This window comes from Vulpes lagopus, chromosome 19 (assembly GCF_018345385.1).
Source record: "Vulpes lagopus strain Blue_001 chromosome 19, ASM1834538v1, whole genome shotgun sequence".
Taxonomy (NCBI): Eukaryota; Metazoa; Chordata; class Mammalia; order Carnivora; family Canidae; genus Vulpes; species Vulpes lagopus.
Genome location: NC_054842.1, coordinates 24,047,755 through 24,071,255, shown reverse-complemented (window position 1 = coordinate 24,071,255; position 23,501 = coordinate 24,047,755). Strand labels below are relative to the sequence as shown.

The 23,501-nt window shown below is 38.1% G+C and overlaps 1 pseudogene; it reads right to left on the bottom strand.

Moving 5' to 3' along the window:
- Positions 1–7,182: 7,182 nt before the first annotated feature.
- LOC121479080 lies at positions 7,183–10,401 on the bottom strand (annotated as a pseudogene).
- Positions 10,402–23,501: the final 13,100 nt, after the last annotated feature.

Below are 23,501 nucleotides of genomic sequence, written 5' to 3'. Positions count from 1 at the left end.
TCAGACAGAGAAAAATAAATACCATATGATCTCTCTTTATATACGTGAAATCTAAAAACATCAAACTCACAGAAACAGAGAGCAGAATGGTATTTGGCAAGGCCTAAAGAGAGGGAGAAATGGGGAGATGTTGCACAAAGGATATAAACTTTCAGCTATGAGATGTTCTGGAGTATGTTCTAGAGATCTAGGATACAACATGGTAACTATAGTCAGCAATACCATATTGTATGCTTGAAAGTTGCTGTGACATTGGAGGTTTAATATTCTCACCATTACAACAACAAAATGGTAATTATGTGAAGTGAAGGGTATGTTAACAACATTACTGTGGTAAACATCTCTTAATACATACATGTATCAAATCATCACATTGTACACTTTAAACTTATACAATGTCATATGTCAATTATATCTCAATAAAGCTGGAGAAAAAAGGAATCATTCTGTCCAGTGTATCTCTAATCATGGTCTATGCCCCCTACAGATCTTCCTAGAGCCACACTCTGATGTTATATTTCAAGGAAATAATGTGGAATTATATATACTTCCTTTTTATATGGTTTAATAACATACTAGTTATTATGAATTTATAAAAATTGGCATTCACAAATTAAAATTATGACACTAAAAAAATAAAAATAAAAAAAAAATAAAAAAAATAAAATTATGACACTACTAGGATGTACTGAGGTCTCCAAATTCAGTGAGAATTCCTCAAACAAGTCTGCCATGCACCATTTGGCAGAGGTGCAGAGTTCCTCTCTAGCATGTGGGCATGCAGTCAGCCCTCCCCTGATTTTCAAAAAGATGCTGCTTCAGTGCCTCAACAATGTTGTCCTGAGCCAACTGTGGAATGCTGCCTTTGCTATGTTAGTTAATATATATTTAAAATTAATGTAATGTCTTACTTTTATGAATTATTTTGTTTTCCTATGTGCTTGTCATTCTCATTGTAACTTTGTTGTTTTTTTCAGGTTTTGATACATTCTTCTTTTTTAAAACCCATATTAGTTTCCTATTGCCCTTGTAACAAATAAAAAATTCAATGACTTAAAACAGCACAAGGTTATCTTTTACAGTTCTGGAGGCCAGAAGTCCAGAGTTAGAGCCACAATGAATGTGTCATAAGGGCTGGCTCCTTCTGTAGGCTCTGAGAGAAGAATCTATTTCATTGATTTTTTTCTAACTTCTTGTGGCCACCTGTATTCATTCTTTGGCTTGCGTCCCCATCCTCCATTTTCAAAGCAGATAACTCAATCTACTGTCCAATGATTATATCACTTTCTTCTCTCCTGTGGTCAAATTTCTACCTCCTTTTTATAAGAATGCTTGTGATTACATTTAGGACCCACTCAGATCATCTCCCCATCTCAAAGTGCTTAATTTAATCATATCTGCAAAATGCCTTTGCCATATATAATAATACAAATTCCAGAGATTAAGGGCAGGGGAAGGAGCATAACTTAGTCTCCCATAAAAGCTACTGTTTTTTATTTTTGCTTTCTTTCCCTTTTTCAAGCTTGCCCAATTCCATAGCACATGTGATTGTGCACATTTCTAATGATTTAGGATTATTGACTAATAAGTAATAGTCATGGTGGTAAAAGCCAGGTATCAAAGTAAACCAAACTTATAGTATTTACAGTGTAGAGAAAGCAAACTTTGAAGAAGTTGTTACATGTATTATAATGAATGTTGCGGAAGCTCAAGTAGAGGGTGCTGTATGACTGATCAGACAAGTACCCCAAGCTGTGATGCCAGGGAAGACTTTCCTGAGACTGTTATTTGAGCTGGGACATGAAAGATGAATAGGATTAGCTGGGTGGAGGGGTTGGGTGGTTTTGGAAAGTTCCTTTCTAATTTCTTACTAGCCAAGGGAATGAGTAAGAATAAGAGGCTTTGAGGTGTCTGTCCTACCTATCTGTATAGGTAAATAAACTAAGGCCCATAAAATTCAAGTTACTTCCTAAAGGTCCATTATTTTGACTAAACCTTAAAAGTCCTTTAGGAATTGGAAAGAGTAGTAAGAAGACAGTGTTAAACCAAGAAACTCGGGAACACTCAAACCCTGCCTCAGACCAGCTACTTCCCCCCATCATAGTATCTTATACTCACAGAGAGCAACCATGGTTATAATTAGGTTTTGGTCCAATACCCAGTGCAGAACTCTTTTGGCTTAGGCTGGAAGGAAGAATCTAAAATCAAAGCTGGACAAACCCATAGTCTCCAAATGTCTCCTCATAAGACACTAATTGCAAAAGAGAAAATAGTAGCCTTTCCGTGTAGAAATCTGTAAGACACTACTTTAACCAAGTGATCAAAGTTAACATCACCAATAATAAAACATCAATATCATATATCTCCCAACATGGTGCACTAAGAAAGACACATCATTTCTGTAGTTTCCTTGCCAGCAATGCATAATCTCAATCAAATAATGAGAAAATATCAGACAAACACCGTGTGAGGGATGACATAATTGACTAGAAACCCTTGAAAGTGTCAAGTTTACAAACACACACACACACACACACACACACACATACAGACACATACACATTGTCACAGGCTGGAGACAAGGGAAACAAAACAACTAAATGCAATGTGGGATCCTGGATGATATCCTGGACTAGAAAAATGATACTAAATAAAGTCTGTAAGTTAATTAGTAGTATTATACCTACGTTAATTTCCTGGCTTAGATAATGGCTTTGATATTATTATTACACAATACATTATCATTAGGAAAACCTAGGTGAAGGGTAGAGGGAGCTCTTTGAACTATATTGTAACTTTTTTGATGTCTCAAATTATTTGAAAATAAAAAGTTATAAAAATAAAACTTCTAAGCAAATTAGAGCCTCAAATTTAGATTTTATAAATGTTTACAAATAATATAAACAGATCAGTCACCTCCATGACAAAGAAAGAGCAGGAGAACCAGATTTTCTAACAGACTTTCCAAGGTTAGAACTTGCCTCATCCAACAGTCTTATGCAAACTGACCCCTATAGTGATCCCTATTACCTAGACTTCTGTTACCTAAATATCTCCAACCAGAACCACAAGGGTCCACAGTATGTCCTGAACCTTGTAACCTTAAAGTAGAAACGTCAGGTGGGAATGCGCAGGGATGGGTGTATTGGTAAGAAGTATTCAAATGCTTCATTCAGCCATTATGCAATTTCATGTTTCCTCTCACTCTAGATATTTTTTTTCAAAACTTAAAATATCACCCAGGAACTTTTGACCCTATGTTGATTTTCCAACATGAAACAGGCTAGACCTTAGTTGCTTTGGAAACTGGTAAAGTTATGCATGAATGTCAGCATCAAGTAGGAAGAAACGAGCTTTGGGATAAAGACAACCAGGATTCAGACCCTAACTCAGCTTAAATTATATTCTAGCTCTGTGACAATGAACAGAAACTCTTTCTATAAAATCTTTTTTCTGTAAATTGGCAATGAGAAAAAAAATAAATACCTGGCAGAGTTATTATGCAGGTCAGCTATGATGTGTTTAAGAAGCTAACAGAAGGAATCCCTGGGCGGCTCAGTGGTTTAGCGCCTGCCTTTGGCCCAGTGCGTGATCCTGGAGTCCCAGGATCGAGTCCCACATTGAGCTCCCTGTGTGGAGCCTGCTTCTTCCTCTGCCTGTGTCTCTGCCCCCACCCCCGTGTGTGTGTGTGTGTGTGTGTGTGTGTGTGTGTGTGTGTGTGTGTCTCATGAATAAATAAATAAATAAAATCTTAGAAGAAGGAGGAGGAGGAGAAAGAAGCTAACAGAGTTGATGAGTTCACAGACAGCAGTCAAAAAAGGACTGCCCAGTTACATGAAAGAGTTTTTAAGAAGAATTGGTATTCTGGAGTTTGGAAAAAGGTTATTCTTCCATTTTTTACCATTCACTTTCATCCTCAGCTACCACTTAATTCTATCTAAGGTAGTAATGTTTAACCTCCAGGAAATCTAGACTATGCTGAGTTCCATGCTGGGCATATTCTCCCTGTAGGGCCTGCAATGAAGGTTTGGATCACTCAAAGTCTGGCAAGTAATTTCCTGTCTACTCAATGACCTTTTTTTAGAACAAAGAGAAAAATCAGTATGGATAGAAAAAGCTAATACATTTGAAGTTTTAGAATGACTTTAGCAGGTTTTCAAATGCTGGTTTATATTCACTGATAAAGTATCTTTACATACATACTTCAATTAAGCTGATAAACTTAGATTACTTAAATAATCATGACTAAGGGCAGTGATATAAAGATGCTTGTATATACTGGGAATATTTGTGGAAGGCTGCATAAAAAACCAGTCACCATGGTTGTCCCAAAAAAGAAAAGACAGGCACAAAGGTCAAGAGCAGGAAGGAGAGTAACTTTTCATTGGACAAACTCATTCTATGTGATTTTTTAAAACCATATTCTTCTATTACTTGTTAAACACGTTATTAAATATATAATTTGCAAGTAAGAAAAATGTTTCCATAAACACTAATGGTTCCATTAAGTAGCTAGGCAGGTAGATAACAGGAAGGGGGTCATTGCCTATGGTCTTCCTATGACCTATGAGGGAAGAATTCCAGTTCCTACATAAATAAATGAAGCTACTGTCTTGTCCCTTCCAGGTAACACATTTGATAAACAAAACACCTAGACTAATACTCAGGATATATTTCTGCAACAACCTTTCTGTTGTGTGCACATGAGAAGATGCTGCCTTACAAACAAGCCAGTTCAAACTTCTGTGCAGAGACAGTCACATTTCATCCAAATAACCATTTGTAAGTACCAATAAGTGAAAAACCCCACAATAATGTCACTAGAGGTGAGAATAGCAGAATAAAAATAGTGGGTTGAGCACTGAAATTGACTTCCAGGGTGGTAAAAAAGTGTTTGCCTTTGGGAGGCCATTAAGCAGGCAATGACTGTCTGTAGTTCTGCCTGCAGCCTCTGCAGTTGTGGCTCTTGTGAAGGTGGCTATTAAAGTCTAGATGAGATGTCACAGAGGGCCATCATGAAAGACTTTGCAAATGAATAGAAATGGCAGGACTTTCAATGGAGAACTAGTTCTGTTACATCAATGTCCTTTTTCCACCTGAGCCACAACCTGTAAGTCCCACCTCCCTGACTTACTGAGGGGGAAGATTCAGATGAGATAAAGAAGATTCAGGATGTAAACTGACTAGTTGCTCTGGAGAACTTGGAGCATAAGGCTTATCTTCAGAGACTAACAATAACATTAATTGCCAGCTACAACCCTGAGAATAGAAACATAAAAAAAAAAAACTTACATTCTAAGATACATACATATAGAGTTTTAAGTTTACAAACTGATGATTTTTTATATGTGTCCATCTGTATAACCACATCCCAGGTAAAGTTCTGACTTCTGTGATCAAAGAATACACCCTGCATGAATGCAAATTGGTGTAGCCACTCTGAAAAACAGTATGGAGGTTTCTTAAAAAGTGAAAAATAGAGCTATTCAATGATCCAGCTGTTGCACGACTAGATATTTACCCAAAGGATAAAAACATACTTTGTTGAAGGGGCACATGCACCCTAATGTTCATAGCAGCACTATCAACAATAGCCAAATTATGGAAAGAACCCAAATGTCCATCAACTGATGAATGGATAAAGAAGGTGTGGTATACATATACAATAGAATATTACTCAACCATCAAAAAGAATGAAATATGCAACAATGTGGAAGGAGCTAGAGTCTATGATGCTAAGTGAAATAAGTCAGTCAGAGAGAGACAAATGCCATATGATTTCACTCATGTGGAATTTAAGAAACAAAACAAATGACCATCGGGGAAGGGGGAAGGAAAAAAAAAAAAGGTGGCAAACCATAAGAGACTCTTAATAGAGAACAAGAGCACCTGGGTGGCTGAGTTGGTTAAGCATGACCTTTGGCTCAGGTCATGATCCTGGGGTCCTAGAATCAAGCCCTACATCAGGCTCCCTCTCAGCCTAATTCTCCCTCTCCTTCTGCCACTGCCCCTGCTTGTGTGCTCTCTCTCTCTCTCTTTCTCAAATAAATAAATAAAATCTTAAAAAAAAAAAAACAATTGAGAACAAACTGAGGATTGCTAGAGGGGAGATTGGTAGGGAATATGGGATAAATGGGTGATGGGCTTTAAAGAGAATACTCATCATGATGAACAACTGGGTATTATATGTAAGTGATGAATCATTAAATACTCTCCCTGAAACCAATATTACTATATGTTAACTAAATAAAATGTAAATTTAAAAATTGATATAAAAAAGAAATATTGGGGAGATATACCCTAGATGATTCTACTTAAATTATGTGGAAGAATAGGCAAAATTAATGTATTTGTATATCCACCACCAAATCAAAATAGAGAACATTTCAACACCTGAGATGACTCCCTCTTACCCCTTTCTCAGTCAATACCATCTCTACCAGAATGAACTGTGAATCTAACACTACGGATGACTTTTGCCTATTATTGAAACTCACCTAAATGGAATCTCCATAGTATACACTTTGTGTCGGTGATTAATCCAGATTGCATCATGCATCAGTATTTCTTTTTATAAGGAACAGAATTCCACTACTTGAATATACTGTATTTTGTTTATCCGTTTTCCTATTGACAGACATTTGGGCTGATGCAAGTACTTAGAATGCTGAATAAAACTTCTGTGAACAGGGATCCCTGGGTGGCGCAGCGGTTTGGCGCCTGCCTTTGGCCCAGGGCGCGATCCTGGAGACCCGGGATCGAATCCCACGTCGGGCTCCCGGTGCATGGAGCCTGCTTCTCCCTCTGCCTGTGTCTCTGCCCCTCTCTCTCTCTCTCTCTGTATGACTATCATAAATAAATAATAATAAAAAAAAAAAAAAACTTCTGTGAACATCCTTGTATATCTTTTTGTAGATATGTGCCCTAATTTTTCTGCTAGATAAAATTGGAATTACTGGGTCATTGTGTGGACATTCGTTTAGCTTTAACAGATGTAACCAAATGGCATAAACTCTTTCATGAAAGTTCACAAAATTTAGAACTCTTCACTAATAAGGAGAAAATCTTTTTCCTCAACATTGTCTTCCCAGGTGCCAACAGCCCACACTGGGCTCTATCTTCCTAATTCCTACCTTCTCTACTTTCCTGACTCCTCTGTATCTGCTCAGGGTGATCCAATCTTTATTCCCAGAGTTTGGCCTGAAAAGCATAAGTGATCTGTACTTTTAAATTCTGCACATTTTCATAAGAGAAGACACCTCTCCAGAATGACACTTTAGCATTTTCTAATTAAGAAGAAATAATCCAACACATAAGAAAAGGTCCAGAGAACTGTAAATTCTCAGAAGCTAAGGGAAGAGTCCATTTGAAGGAAAAAGGGCTGTTTAGTTAAATTAAGCACTTCAAAGAAGTCAAGAGAATGTGAATTAAGAAAAAAGTCATGGGAATAGGGAGGACGAAGAAACCACGCATGGCAATATGTTGATGACTATTTTAGCTGGCTAATGAACAAGTTCATTATACTAATCTCATTACTCTTGTATATTTCTGAAATTTTCCATAATCAAAAATAAATTTAGTCATTTTAAAGTTTTGATAACTTTTGAAAGAATAGTTTCATTTGTTAGAGTAGCTGTCTAAGAAGCATGCTTGCAAGGGCATGGGCCATGAGAAAGAAGCAATGTAGGAGGGTTTGCCAAGGGGACACCTGGGTGGCTCAGTCAGGTAAGCCTCTGACTCTTGATTTTAGCTCAGGACATGATCTCAGGGTCGTGGGTTTGAGCCCCAAGTCAAGCCCCACACTCAGTGCAGAGTCTGCTTGTCCCTCTTCCTCTGCTCCTCCCTTGCCCCCACTTGTACTGTCTCTTTCCCTCTCTAAAATAAATAAAGGAGGAAAATCTAAAAAAAACAAAAGAGAAAAAGATTTGCCATGAACATCTAGGAGATTCTGATAAATTGGGTAAAATAAAGGAATGAAGGAAAGATTCAGTGGGCATTTTAAAAATCTACCTAAATATTAAATAAGCATGAATATATTTTTAGACAGACAGATAGAAGCCAAATGATGCTGTTCAGCTACAGAGACCAGACTGTTAGGAGTAATACATTATAAAAAAGTGTTCCTAACCCACAAACTTGAACTCATCTTTCACAGACCTCAAAATGTCCCATCTGCCTGCAAATCCCTGATGCTCCCCCTTTCTCCATTCCCTAATATGGAGGGTTGCCATATCAACAGAATAGTCTGGGAAGTCACCTGATACAATAAAAAAGAAGATAGTACGGATGTCTGGGTGGCTCTGTGGTTGAGCGTCTGCCTTTGGCTCAGGGCCTGATGCTGGATTCCCAGGATCAAGTCCCACATTGGGCTCCCCGCATGGATCCCACTTCTCCCTCTGTCTCTCTTTCTGTGTCTCTCATGAATAAATAAATAAAATCTTTTTCTAAAAAAAAAAAAATAGTAAAACAATTTTGTGACAATCTTTTAGTACTTAGGCTAGTTTCCCTAACAGAACATTTCCTACCCACAAAGGAAGAGAGAAAATAGTCACAGAAAAGTTAACAGCAAGAAGGGTCAAGTGAGATCTCCAATGTGCTATCAAAACTGGAGTTCTTGTGAGCTAAAGTCCAGGCATCCCCCACCAGCTTCCTTCATGTTGCCTTTGCTGTGCTATTATCCAACCAAGCACAACCTTGCCAGAAATTAAAAAGTATCCTGAGGTGTTCCTCAGCTTTCCAAGGCTACCAGTACTGCTGTAGCAGGGAAGAACTGTCAAGGAATGCAGCCACAATTACACGGGCAGCAGTTGCATAGGATCATGTGGCACAGGAAAGGAGGCCTCCTGAGAAAGGTGGAGAGGTTGGTGATGTTGCTAAAAGAAGGGATGCCTGAAGGAGCACAGGTCCTGACCAGCTTTGAGGGTACAGGACAACATGTCAGGCCTCAGACATGCAAGGAAAAGATCAGAGTCACATTTTATTATTTTTACTTCTATATTACTGAAGAAACTCAGTATAGTCTCAGATAGTGGCCTTCAATTCTTGACTGAAATCAACAGAAAAAAGGTGTGTGTATGAATGTATTTGTGTGTATGTACATATACACATTTATATGTATATAATATGTATGAAATATATTTATACATGTATATGTGTCTCTGTTTTTAATTTTTATTAATATCCCAAACCTTGATATGAAAATCACTGCTCCAAAAAGGTCTCTAGAAAAAATTCATCTAGCAAATAGCCCCTTAAATGCCTGTACATTTCATAGGAGCTGTGATTTTATTTATTTTTTTAAGATTTTATTTATTTATTCATGAGAGATACACAGAGAGGCAGAGACACAGGCAGAGGGAGAAGTAGGGTCCATGCAGGGAGCCCGATGTGGGACTGGATCCCGAAGACTCTAGGATCATGCCCCAGGCCAAAGGCAGACGACGCTCAGCCACTGAGCCACCCAAGCATCCCGGAACTGTTATTTTAAATGCCTTTTGGAAACAAGTAGGAACTTTAACTCTATGAAGTATCTGGCATAAATAGAAAAAAAGTAATAAAATAAAGTAATATAAAATGTAATAAAGTAAAATAAAATGAGCTGAAACAGAAAATAAATATCTGCTCATTCCACATGGTAAAAGTCAGTGTTGTTTCATGAAGTCTGCATCATTTATGTGAGTGTATGTATACTGGCTCTCAAGATAAAATGTATTTTTTTATTGGGTACTGTAGTCACAAAAGTTTGAAAGCCATTGTTTAGAGCATAGTTGTAGGGCTTCTCCAGTGACTAGACAAAATCTATGTCTAAAACATCAAGTGGGTGATTTGAGGCTAAGTCTTCTTTACAATAGAATCAAAGGATGTGAAGGGTCCATTTCTCAGATAGAAATGAAGTGGAGTTGCCCTACCTAGAAGAGGATTACATTGCTCTCTCTACCACTATCATCAGCTTTTCGTCTGACAGAACAAACCTACCTCCTTCATCAAGGCTGAAATCCGAGCCTCCCAGAGGCAATTTTTTTTTCAGTCTTTTGAACAATTTTATTTTCTCCCTCCAACCATAATAATATCCACATTTCATCCTAACTGGAGGGTCTGTAAACACAGGCTTATCCAACCCACTTACAGGCAAGTAAGGCCTCTTGAAATGGTCCCATCATAGAACCTCTGGTCATCCAACCCAAGTGCCCTGGCTTTATCTTCACTATATCTTCACTTCATTGAATCTCATTCTAGACTTTAACTTATCCATGGCTTCCATGATTTTCACACATTTTTCCCCACAGAATGTGACCTTTACTGCATTGCCACCACCTTTGGGTCTTGAGTCTTCTTGTCAGAACTGTCACCCCTGGAACTTATTCCCTCTTTCCTGGAACTGCTTTTTCCTTTGCATGGCATCTTTGAAACTTGTGGCTGACCTCTCAACTCTAGAGTGGCTTTTTTTTTTAAATGTGTGATATAAAGGCACTGACATCTTCAGATTTTTTTGAAGTATATGAAAAATATTTCCAGTCTATGAGAATTCAATTTGCTTATATTTTGTACTTGAAATTAATTCTACCAATATTTTTTCAGGATTTTTTTCTTCCTTTATTTCACAATATTTTTTTCAAATCTATTCTTTTTTTTTTTTTTTAAGTAAACTCTACGCCAACATAGGGCTCAAATTCATGACCCTGAGATCAAGAGTCATATGTTCTACCAACTGAGCCAGCCAAGTGCTCTGTATTTCATATTATTTTAAACCAATCTTGCTACCCAGAGTCAAGTTAGCACCATGTGGAGGTTCCACTATATCCCATTACAGGATGTTCTTGGTGGGAGCATACATGCTCCCTATACCCTTTGCAATTCCTATTTGTTTCTATACCAACAGGGTAAACATAAACCATGGTTTCCCTGAATACTGAACTATATTCTAATGAGCTTTGAACATACAGAATTCAATACACTTTGTTCATTTAGCAGACATGGAATTCCTCCACCAAAAAGTGTTATCTTAACCTAGTGGTTGATGCACAAACTTGGTAGAAAAAAAGTACACCTTTATTTTCACATCAGACTAAAGCTTAGCACTTCAATTATAAATGTAGGCAACAAAAAATAAAAATAAAATAAATGTAGGCAACAAACCTCAATGTTATTTGCAGTACATATGATTGTGTTATAGATATTTTCATGTCACATCAGAGAATGCTACAAATATCTCAAAATTTCATTTATATTCATTACTTTGAAATATGACAACTGACCTAACGCTAGGTCTATTTAATGTATTAAGTATAATATGTATGGTGATATTTTTAAGATTTGATAACTTAATTTTAATAAAATTGATTACTTTATAATCCTATATATTTTATGTTATGCATTTTTAAATTGTTTTGTGAGAAAAATCAATGGGATTCACCAAATTTCTAAAGTGTGTCAAGTGCTTAGAACATGCCCAGTTCATATTAGCACAATGTAAGTTTTATTTAAACAGGAAAAATAAATTTAATGGGTTACTGGCAGGGAGTGGCGCAGATTTATGGGAAAGAAGCAACTTAAAAAGAAAACGGGAAAAAAATAATTTCACTAAGTAAAACTCCACTATGTACTACATGATACTGTTAATGTATATTTAAAAATAATGTTATGCTTATTTATAAAGCAACTCTTAAAAACAAAAGGCACATTTTAAATCTCTTATAGGTGTTTGAAGTCACTCTTTTCTAACATTACGTTTTGAGCTTACAGATAAAATACTCTTCAGAAAAAGCCAGAGATGGAGCGTCTGCAAAAAGACCAATTGCACATGCAAGCACTGAGACCACACCCTGCTTTTTCTTAGTGTAGAACAAGTCCTACTTATTGAACAGCAGCAGATTTTTACTAAAAAATAAGACAGACGAGATTTAAGAAAAGCATTATCATCTGCACTGTGAAAATCTCTATAACGAGGTAGCTTTAGGGCAGCGCATTTAGGAACCAAAAAAAAAAAAAAAAGGCAAGTAATGTGTAAAAAGCTGTATTATGAGAAAGCCAAACTACCACCTTTAGACTCTAGAATACCCCCATCAACCTGCAGACCTTCTGGCATGGTGACAGCCTCTGAACTGCCATGTCTAAGGATTATCTTTCAGACAGTAAAGTCCAAAGTGGGTCTCAGTCTTTCTGAGCTATCTTTTCCGCAAAGTAAAGTGTCGTGTCTTAAGGTTAGACTATGAGCACCACTCACCAGGCTTCTATCTACCCTCATATTTTCCCTACTGCAACCAAAAAACCATTGTTTCTAAACTCATATATGATCCTATCAACCTTCCTTCCAAAAAACCTTTTATTTTTTTAATATTTTATTTATTTATTCATGAGAGACACAGAGAGAGAGAGGCAGAGACATAGGCAGAGGAAGAAACAGGCTGCCCGCAAGGAGCCCAATACAGGACTCCACCCCAGGACCCTGGGATCAGAACCTGAGCCAAAGGCAGACACAACCACTAAGCCACTCAGGCATCCCCCAAAAAACCTTTTAGGCTCCTCATTTCTCTTAAAATCTGGATAAAGTCCTCCATGTAGCTTATACAGTCCTGCACACCCTCACCTGAGCCCTGCCTTCTAGCCTTGCCCAGCACCAAACTCCCTCCTTTACTGCTCCAACATACCAGACCTCTCTGTACCTCCCCCTCTGCAGACCCTTAGCATGTGCTTATGCCTCCAACTAGAATGTTCTCCCCATCCCCCTCCCCAAGGTAAAGCTTTTGCATCCTTCAGATCTAAACATCAGTCCAAGCATCAGTGTATCAGGAAAGCCACCCATACTTCCCTGATGACCAAGTTTCATCAATCAATGATGCATGTTTCTTCCCCTTGAAGCATGAAAGTATGTCCTATAAGTAAATGGAGTCCCCCAGTCACTGCTGGCTCAGCTAAAGTCAAATTCTTCCAGAAAGATTTTGCACTTGCTTCTACCAGTCATCTCAGGGAAGTACCAACCTGAAATTCCTTTAAACTCTCTGCTTGAGGGGATCCCTGGGTGGCGCAGCGGTTTGGCGCCTGCCTTTGGCCCAGGGCGCGATCCTGGAGACCCGGGATCGAATCCCACGTCGGGCTCCCGGTGCATGGAGCCTGCTTCTCCCTCTGCCTCTCTCTCTCTCTCTCTCTCTCCCCTCTCTATCATAATAAAATTAAAAAAAAAAAAATAAATAAACTCTCTGCTTGAGTTTTTTGGACATAGTACTAACATGAATTCAGATTGAAAACCCTTAAGTACTGACTTGGCATCAGAATTCTTAGGGGAGTTTTATTTTCCTCCTACCACCCTGTGCCAAGGTTGAGACCAGCAAGTTTCCTTGTTGTCCCTTACTGTGAGACCAGTTTTTCCTTATTTTCCCTTTTATTGAGCAGAACAGCCTTTGGTACCCCAGCTTAATGTGGCATTCCCTTCTAGGGTTTCCATTGTGGATGATTTTTTTCTTAGTGGTACGTAGAATAACCATGCATCATATAAAGATTGCCTCTAAATTTTGAATAAATACAGAGGTTTAAATTCCAGTTTTCTAACTTGCCACAATTGTAGTTTCAGTTTTGTTCCTGTTATGTGACAAAATCTACCTCCCTTACTACACTATAAGCTCATGAGGACTGGGTCATGAGACCTCATTATTTTCATCACTGCAAGCCTAGAGGCTTGCACAGAGCTTGATTTAAATATTAGGTGCCCATTTAATATTAACTGAATGAATTAATGAATAAATAAATGAATGGGTTTGTAGAGGAAAGGATGAATGAATGTGATAACTCCTCTGAAGCCTAATATACAGACTGTCAAGATCAGGGGCCCATTTGACTTACCACCTTTCCAAATCAACCAGACCTGTGATCCTTTATATTTAGTGCCACAAGAACTAGAAATGCATACCCGAGGAGCAACACACACCTCCCAGCCCATCCAGATCCTTCAGACCTCCACTCTATTCCTATTTTACCTCTCAGACTACTCCCTGCCTTTCCCCTCACCCTGATTTTCCACTCCTGACGCTTTGGCTATAGAGCCCTGCCATGAACAAGAGATGTGCATCAGTGCTGATCTGACTGGATTCGTTTCACCAGCCACATTCTCTGGTTTTTCCTATAAAAATACCATTATTTGCTGGGGGCAGAGGGCAGCCAAGAGTCTTGTACTGGATACTCAAGTGAACAGTAGCCTTTGACTCTTCCAAGTCAAGTGAGATTCAGGTTTCTTAGTCTCCAGGGTCTCTAGTTCTATCATCCTTCAGCAATCAATCCCACTATAGTTTTCTTAGATATAAGCATATTTTTCTCCAGATTCTAAGATCTTTGTGCCCAGGAACCATAATACAAGCAATTATGATTTAAGTGTCCTAGATTTGAAGTCAAACTGCATTTGAATCCTTTGTCTGCCATTCTGTGGTCTTGGATAATTCTCAACTTCTCGGTGGCTGTTTCCACATTAATAAAATGAGGAAAATGGCCTCCTCATGGTGCATAAAGTGTGTAGGAAAGCAGATTCCCAATAATACTGCCTTTGAGGCCATCATTCTTTAGCTATGAGCCCCTTGGTTTTTTACTGTTCCTGATTTATTCTGTTTATCCTAAACTCTGGGATTGGGGACCACCTGAAGACTATACTACCTGCTGCTGGTTGCTTTTGACATCTGTTGTCTATCTGCCTTCCTGGTGTCCAAGTATCACCAGTTCTCAGACACCTCCATTATCTTCCCTACCCACACACACCAGCGTCCTCACAGCTCATGAAATCTTCATGCCTAAATACAGTTTTCACTTGAAGCCTGCCTCCTCTCCTCTGATATCCTACCGATCTCACTGGCAGGGCAATTACGCATTAGCATCACACTCTCCCTGTTTTACTATTTAGTTTCCAGGATTCAGTCTTACCCTCTCTGGCCAGTACTACAACCTTCAAACTCAAATTTTATCACCAGGAAAGTCACTTCTGATTTAGAAGCCATAAATAAAATACAATAAATGGTCTCCACCAAAGCTGACCACAGACCAAGTTTCCAAAGTCGGTAAGGACTGTCATGTCCCACAACACTTTAGCCTCTATCCCACATGGGTCCTCATGCTGTCGTGTTGCCTCCTTCCATCCATGGACCACTTTGTTTGTCTCAAAGTCTTACTACTTACTTCTCTTCTCACACTGACCATCAAGACTTATAAAGTCAATGTTCTTCTCTCATCCATTTGTCAAAAACAAATAAGGGCATTTGTATCCACTCTTATAAGAATAAAACCATTGAGTAAAAGATTGAAGATGAACAAGATATCTTAGTCTCAGAGTATCATTCTATAGATCACTGGTTGAATACATTGCAGAAGAGTGACCTTTACAAGGAAGAAATCAAGGAGAAAACATCTAACCAAACTTAGGCTGTAATCAAATTTAACATCTTCAATAATGGGACAAACTGATGTATGCTTCTTGTTGACATGCACCAAGAAGACCTCAAAGCTTTAAATTACTCTTGCCAAAAACATTTAACAAGGATATAATCCTAAGGAAAAAATGAGATGAATCCAAATTCAAGGACATTAGCCTGGACTCTGAAAACATTATTTTAAAAAGGGAAGAGTGGGAGGGAGATTATTAAGGAGCAAAATTAATAAGTTCACTGCATGAGTGCATGATCCTTGGTTTAAAACACAAAAACAGCCATAAAGTACATATTGGGATAAATATACAAATTTGATTATGGGCCATACATTATTTAATGATATCTAATTAATTTATCTAAATTACTTTTCTTGAGTGTGATAATCATATGGTATTTATACAGGGATGCTACGCTGAAATATTTAGAGGTGAAATATTATGCTGTGTGAAACTTACTCTTATACATAAATATTGATACACATACTCAGAGATGGACAGAAGAGAGTATGAAAATGTGGCAAATGATTAACTGGTGATCTAGATTTAAGGTATAAGGTATTTACTACAATGTTTTTTCAACTTTTCTGTAAGTTTGATATCTTTCAATATAAAATGCCAAGGGAAAAGGTACAAAAGAATGATGCTGTTTCTTTTGATATTTAGGGAAGAAGGAGGTTGAGAAAGGATTTGTAAAAGCAAAAAACATAGCATGGAGCATGGTATTTAAAATGGAAAGCATTCTACCTTCCAAGAGCTTCTTAAAGAAAAGTGATGCTGTTCTCTTATTTGTACTGAAAGTCTCTCCCTTTCTTGCAGCAAGCAAAGCAGGCACTGAACAATGAAATGTGTACAGTGCTTCACAGCATTTCACTTACATTATGCGATTTGACGCTGATGACCAACCTGCAAAGGAGGCAGGACAGGCGCTGTTACATTCACCTTACAAATGAGGAATCAGAACCCAAGAGAGAGTGGTTGTATTTGGCTCCAGTAACGACAGCTTAGTACATGGCAGAAATAGGTCGTAATCCCCATGTCCCTTCCATCCTAATCAGTGTGTTTTCCCCACAATTGCTGTTCACAATACTACGACTATTGATTTCATTAGTCATAGTATTTCATTGACTAGGGGGCGCCTGGCTGGCTGGGTCAATAGAGCATGTGACTCTTGATCTCGGGGTCATGAATTCATGCCCCACATTGGGCATAGAGATTACTTTAAAAATAAATAAATAAATAAATAAATAAATAAATAAATAAATAAAACCACATTATAAAAAGAGATGACTATCATTTCATTGGTCAATATTTATCATGTACCAACCATAAATCAGGACTACAGATATAAAAAAATGAATAAAATATTTGTTCACCAATATTCATAGAGCACTTATTCATTCAAAAAATTCTTATTGGGCTCCAAATGCCAGGCATTGGGCTGGGTATGGCGATATCAAGCTAAATGAGACCTTCTAGGGAAGATAGTCCAGAAAGGCAGACAGAAGCTTTAGACACACTGTGAAGAATGCCATCAGGGTGGAAAACACATATGCTCTGGCCAAATGAAAAACAGTACTTCTCCTTCCCTTGCCATAATGATAATCCCACTTTATTGGAATTACTGGTTTTGATATTCACCTTCCTCTGCTAGAGCTGGTTCCCACTACAACAGTCACTGTGTATCCATAGAGGAATACCTTCCAAGACCCCCAGTGGATATCAAAAACCTGTAAATAGTACCTGAACCCTATACATACTGTATTTTTTTCTTTCACTTATAAATGAGGCACAGTAAGAGAATAAACACAAAAACTAATAATAAGATAGAAGACTTATGGGGCACCTGCGTGGCTCAGTGGCAGAGTGGTGGCCTTTGGCTCAGGTACTGATCCTGGGGTCCTGGGATCAGTCCCATATAGGGCTCCCACCAGGGAGCCTGCTTCTCCCTCTGCCTATGTCTCTGCCTCTCTCTCTCTCTCTGTGTGTGCCTCTCATGAATAAATAAATAAAATCTTTAAAAGTTGGGCAGCCCGGGTGGCTCAGTGGTTTAACACGGCCTTCAATCCGGGGTGTGGTCCTGGAGACCCGGGATCGAGTCCCACGTCAGGCTGCCTGCATGGAATGGAGCCTGCTTCTCCCTCTGCCTGTGTCTGTGCTTCTCTCTCTCTCTCTCGAATAAATAAATAAAATCTTAAAAAAAACTTTAAAAATAAATAAAATAGAACGCTTACAGAAATATACCATGACAAATATATGAATATGGTCTCCCTCTCTCTCAAAATTACTTACTGTACTGCACTCACCCTTCTTGTGATAAAATGTCTACGTGATGAGATGACGCGAGAGGAATGTTGCAAGCATTGTGACGTCAAAAGGAGGCTGACAGGCTTTCCCACCATGGTTAGCCTGGGAACAAAACCGCAGAAAGCCAGACTGCTAATAAAGGAAAACTACTTTATAACTGAAGCCCTGAGCAACAGTGTCAGAAACAGAGGAAGTGTGAGTAAATATGTAGAAAATAAAGGAGGGAAGAAGTGGGGGAAGGGACAAAAAGGAGGGAGAAAGGAAATAAGGGAAGGAGGAGAGAGGGAGGGGGGAGGGAAGGAATATCTTCCTCTGAAATCCAAACTACCCAGTTCCATTATACAGGGTATTGATAGCACCTCCTCTTCTCATAACCCACTTGCCAACCAGCAGTGACCCGTGTCACACTGTCTTTAATGCTACATTTCCAGGGAAGTGAAGAAAGAGGCCATGTGGGTGAGGTATATCCACAAAATCAGCAAACCCACCCACAAACCCACAAGTGCTCCTGAGGGCAAAGCTTCACGAATTGCTTTAGGTATATGCAGGGATGTTTTAAGGATAGTTAACAGAAGAAACGTCTCAATCAATCCCCCTGGCTTTATGCTCTGCTAAGAGCTAGACTTTTTGTCAGTGCTGCTATCAACGGAATTAAAAAGAGTTGTAAGGAAGGAATTAAGTCATCACAGCCATAATGTGTGTGCGTATGTGTGTATGTGTTTATCATTACCGATATCTTCAAGTAGAGACCCTGCAGAAAACCTAGCATGAGATCCCAAATTCAAAGCTTCTGAGGCCTCCCACAGATACCTGACCTGTGCCAATTTTTCAGTATTCCAGCAGCTGAGGAAGAATATAATATGATGCTAAAGAGTCACAAATATTTTTCCAGCTCATACCTACCTTGAGCTACTTTATGCAGTTCTATGATTAGAATTATCATTGTCATTCTAAAGAGTAAGAATATAATTCAAATGCACACGGTATCACAGGATAGTACATACCATATCCTTAAGTGCTCAAACATGAGAATATGAATTGGCCAGATCAGGAGGTTAAAGCAAAGCAGAGCTGTGGCAAAATCCAAATCTAAACTTGGCCATGATTTCCATGTTCTTGGTACATAGAGGCTTTCTGCTTTGTGCAAATTTGAACCTCCCAAAGCTTCCCAGCTTGGCTAGAATTTACTATTCACTCCTCAAACCTGAATCCCTTGAAAGCAAAGCTCCCTCCTTTGTCAATTATACCTTTATGTGTTACTCCAAAATGAAAAAAGATGAGCCCAGTTCTTTTTCCCTGCTTCCCCATTCCATTATAAAACTAAGCATATTCAGATATTTCACCAACTCCTTCAAATATCCTATAATAAGGTAATGGGTACAAAAACCATTTAATACATTGATACATTTTCTCAAGTTTAACCTTTTACTTAAATCTTTAATTTCCCAAAGCATGGAGTGAAAAAGAGGGATGAAGTTAGTTAATACTAAGAAGGCATACTGGTTTTTGCCTCTTAGGAAGCAACAATGACCACTGTTTTCTTTGAAATAAAGAAAAGCAAATGGATTTCCTAAGACAAGAGTTGGTGATCCAGAAATCATCTAGGATTATAAAAATAATATTTTGTCTAGGGCTTACTATATAAGGTATATAGTATTATGCCTTTCAATAAATGGAGAAATCAGAGCTTAGAATGGTTAATACTGCCCCAAGGTCATAAACCTACCAAGTGATGGAACTAAAAGTGAGATCCAAGTAGTCAGATGCCCCCAGTGAAGGAATAAATTTCAAAGCAGAAAATAATAACTAGTTACTCACTGCAAGGAAAGCATATTTCCATTAAACCTTGAAATAAGGGATCCCTGGGTGGCGCAGCGGTTTGGCGCCTGCCTTTGGCCCAGGGCGCGATCCTGGAGACCCGGGATCGAATCCCACGTCAGGCTCCCGGTGCATGGAGCCTGCTTCTCCCTCTGCCTGTGTCTCTGCCTCTCTCTCTCTCTCTGTGTGACTATCATAAATAAATTAAAAAAATAAATAAATAAAAATAAACCTTGAAATAACTCATCTATCCATAAATATAGGTAATTATAATATACCATGGGAGGATGTGGCCTTAAAACATAGCTCCAAGCTCCATTTCTCTGCTGGAAAATTTGGTTCTCAGTAATGATTAGTCAGAAGTTATTTCCCTCACAGACCAAAACCATTTTAAATCTTCTGAAAAAAAAATCAAATTCTGAAGTAAAATCCCTTATTTACCTAGTATGATTGTGCACATTTTCTTTCTGTTTGTAGGCTTTTTTCCTGGTCTCTACATTTTTTATTGACCAGTACATAGTAGACATTCTTTCAATGCTAGAATGAATGAATGAATGAATGAATGAATGAATATCACTGGCACTCTGTCTTGGGCAACTGTTTAAGACCTACTGACTGGGTGTTCCATCCTTGGCTATTTCAGTTGTTTTGTTGCCTAATAAGTTACCCCAGAACTTAGTTGGTTAAAACGATAACGATCTTTATTTCTCATGATTCTACATGTTGACTGTATTCAGCTGGGCAGTTTTTCTGTTCCACATAGTATTGGCTGTTTCACTCATGTGGGTACATTCAGAGAGGCCTTTGGCTGGGGTGCCTCAGTGTTTTTCCACACGGGGTATCTCTGTCTCATCTTCTAAGAATTCTACACATGGCCTCTCTGTACAACAGAGTATCCTGAACTTCCATGCAAAATACAGACTAGCCCCAAAATGCAAGCACTTATCAGGTACGCATATGGTTGAACCCAGACTCATTGTGGGAGGTGACAATAGAGAGCGTGAATCCAGGAGGTGTGGTTCATAAGCCACTGTCATAATAGTCTACCTCACAGGACAACTTGTTTCTACTTCTTATCTCTTAGGTACACACTGATCTAGAATAGTAGAGTTAGAACTGTCAGGATCCTTTTCATTAGAAGTAAAAAAACTTAATTCAGACAAACTAAAGCAAAAACCAAAATATGGGAACTCATGTAATTATAAATTCAGGCATGGTTGGATCCAGGTACTCAAATATTGTGTTTGGGACTCCCTTTCCCTCCAGTCTTGGCTCTTTTTAAGTCCATGTTACCTTTATTTTCTGAAAGACGATTACCATGTGATGAAAAAAATCAACAGTCCATATTTAAATGGTCTTCATAGCTCACAGTCTCAAGAGAGAGCCCTCAAGATTTTTGATTTCTCAAAAGAAACTATTTCCAATGAGTCAGCGGAAAGGATGCTTTTAGTCACTTTTTTTATTAAATAATAGTGGTACCAGTTGCTATTGCTGTATAACCAATTGTTATAAAACATAAGTGGCTTAAAATGAACATAAAAGTAAAATAAAGTCATTTTATCATCTCATGGTCTCTCTGGGTCAGAAATTTGATACTGGTTCTGTTGGGCAGTTCTGGCTCAATATCCTTCAAGTGGTGATAGTAATAGAGTGACCGGAGCTAGAAGTAAGGTAGGAGTATGGAGTCAGCAGGGGCAGATGGGAGTAGGCTAGGAATTTCTCTCTATGTATAGTTTTGGGGCTTCTCCATGTGGTCTCTCCACATGGGATAATTTGAGCTTCCTCATAGCTTGTTGGCCTGATGGCAGCTGGACAGCTCTTATGGCAGTGCAGACCTCCAGCATGAAGTGTTCCAACAAGTAAAGTGAAAGATAAACCATCTTTTGTGACCTAGACCCAGAAATCATGCAACATCACTTCTGGATTCTGTTGGTTGTGAGACACAAGAGATTCAAGAGAAGAGGAATTAGACTCCACCTTTTGATGGTGGGCAAGTATCTATAGGAACATGTGGAGTGAGAAATATTCTTTTGGCCATCTTTGGAAAATACAACCTGCCACACCAGCCCTTATAGGGCTCTGGCTTGATGCAGGAGCCTCAGTGCTAATATATGCTTTACATAGGCCCAAGTTATCATGATGTCATGCTACAAACATGTTTCTCTGATTTTAAACTAATTCTCTGTTTCAAGCATCCAAGGATTTCCATTTATTTTTTTAGAGATATGATTTATTTGTGTTTCTGATCTCATATTTTATTCTTCAGGTGCTTGTGTTAGTAGTGGGAAGGTAAACAGTGTTAGCCCAGTCCATATGCCAAAAACTGGATTTCAACTCTGTTCCTTATCTCTGGAAACTTTAGTCCCATTTGGTAAAGATTGCCACCAAATTTAAATAAAGTTTATTCTCAAGTTTTAACTTGAGAGAATAAAGCACATGAAACTCTTTAGTTCTCTTGCCAAAGGTGAACCCAGATATAAGAAGTACAATGAGTCTTGAGCAAAATAGAGTCATACCTTTATGTCAGTGAACTACAGAGCATAAAAATATGAGAAAGTCTTGAAAACAAGAAGAGGGAGAACATATATGACCTACAAGGAAACAATTATTCAGAAATCAGTTATTTGAAAAGGAACAAGGTGAACTAAAATACAGTGAATATTGCCAACATGTTGACCAACAATAATTGTCAATAAAATTCTATACTGAGCTAAAACATTATGCAATTGAGAATGAAAATGAAAACAGACAGACTGAATTAACAATCATAAGCCATTGCAGAAAGAACTACTGAAAAGGAAAGGATGGAAATTAAATCCAGAAGGAGGAAGTGAGTTGTAAGAAGCAACAATAAGCATAAAAATTGTACCATATGGGGTATAAAGCAGTTCATTCAGAAGTTCTTTCAGGTCATTAAGGTACAAACTAAAGAGATTGGCCCAGATACATTTTTGATATATTCCTTTCATCATTTATCTGATATATTTGGTGGTGGTCCACATAAGTGCCAACCTTTGCAGAGGTAACCACAAGATTCTTTAACTGTATGTTAGACATCTCTATTAATTATGACAATAATAATTATGACAAAAAGTGTACAAATTATTAATGCAAACTGAACTCTCAAACAGGTAATTTAAAATATCTATGTTAATAAATAAATAAATAAATAAATAAATAAATAAAAATATCTATTTTTAGGGGTATCTGGGTGGCTCAGTCAGTTAGGTGTGCAACTCTTGATTTTAGCTCAGGTCATGATCTCAGGGTCCTGGAATTCAGCACACACATACACCCCACCATCACTGCCATGCTCAGCAAGGAGTATGCTTAAGATTCTCTCTCTCTCCCTCTTCCTTTTCCCTTTCTGCTGCTCCCCCATGAGCCCTCTCTTTCTCTCAAATAAACATTTTAAAATAAAGTATCTATGATTTAATATGTTAAGGGCTATGAAGAATAGACAACATGCAAGAACAGCTGGATAATATAAACAGAGAGATGAAAACCAAAAAAGAATCAAAAGGAAATGATAGAAATCAAAAACACTGAAACAGAAATTAAGACTGCCTTGGATGGTCTCATCAGTAGATTTGACATGACTGAGAAAAGAATCAGTTTGAAGCTTGAAGATAGGTCAATTGAAATTTCCCAAACTAAAAGGCAAAGAGGAAAGAAAAAGAACAAAACATCCAAGAGCTGAAGGACAATTTTATTTTCAAAAGGCCTAATATGTGTGTAAGTTGAATACAGGAAAGAAAAGAGAGAGAAAGGGAGGGAGGAAGAACATCAATATAAGCTCATTTTTAGTTTAATGTAGATATAGATGTTTACACATAGAAACATTTGTAAATATATGTATATACACAGGATACTATACACATCTGTATTCACTTGCTGTATTAGCTGAGAATGCGTGGAAGCACTAGCACACTTAGTGCTCAGAACTTGGTTCAATGCCATTCTCTCCTAAAAGGGCTGG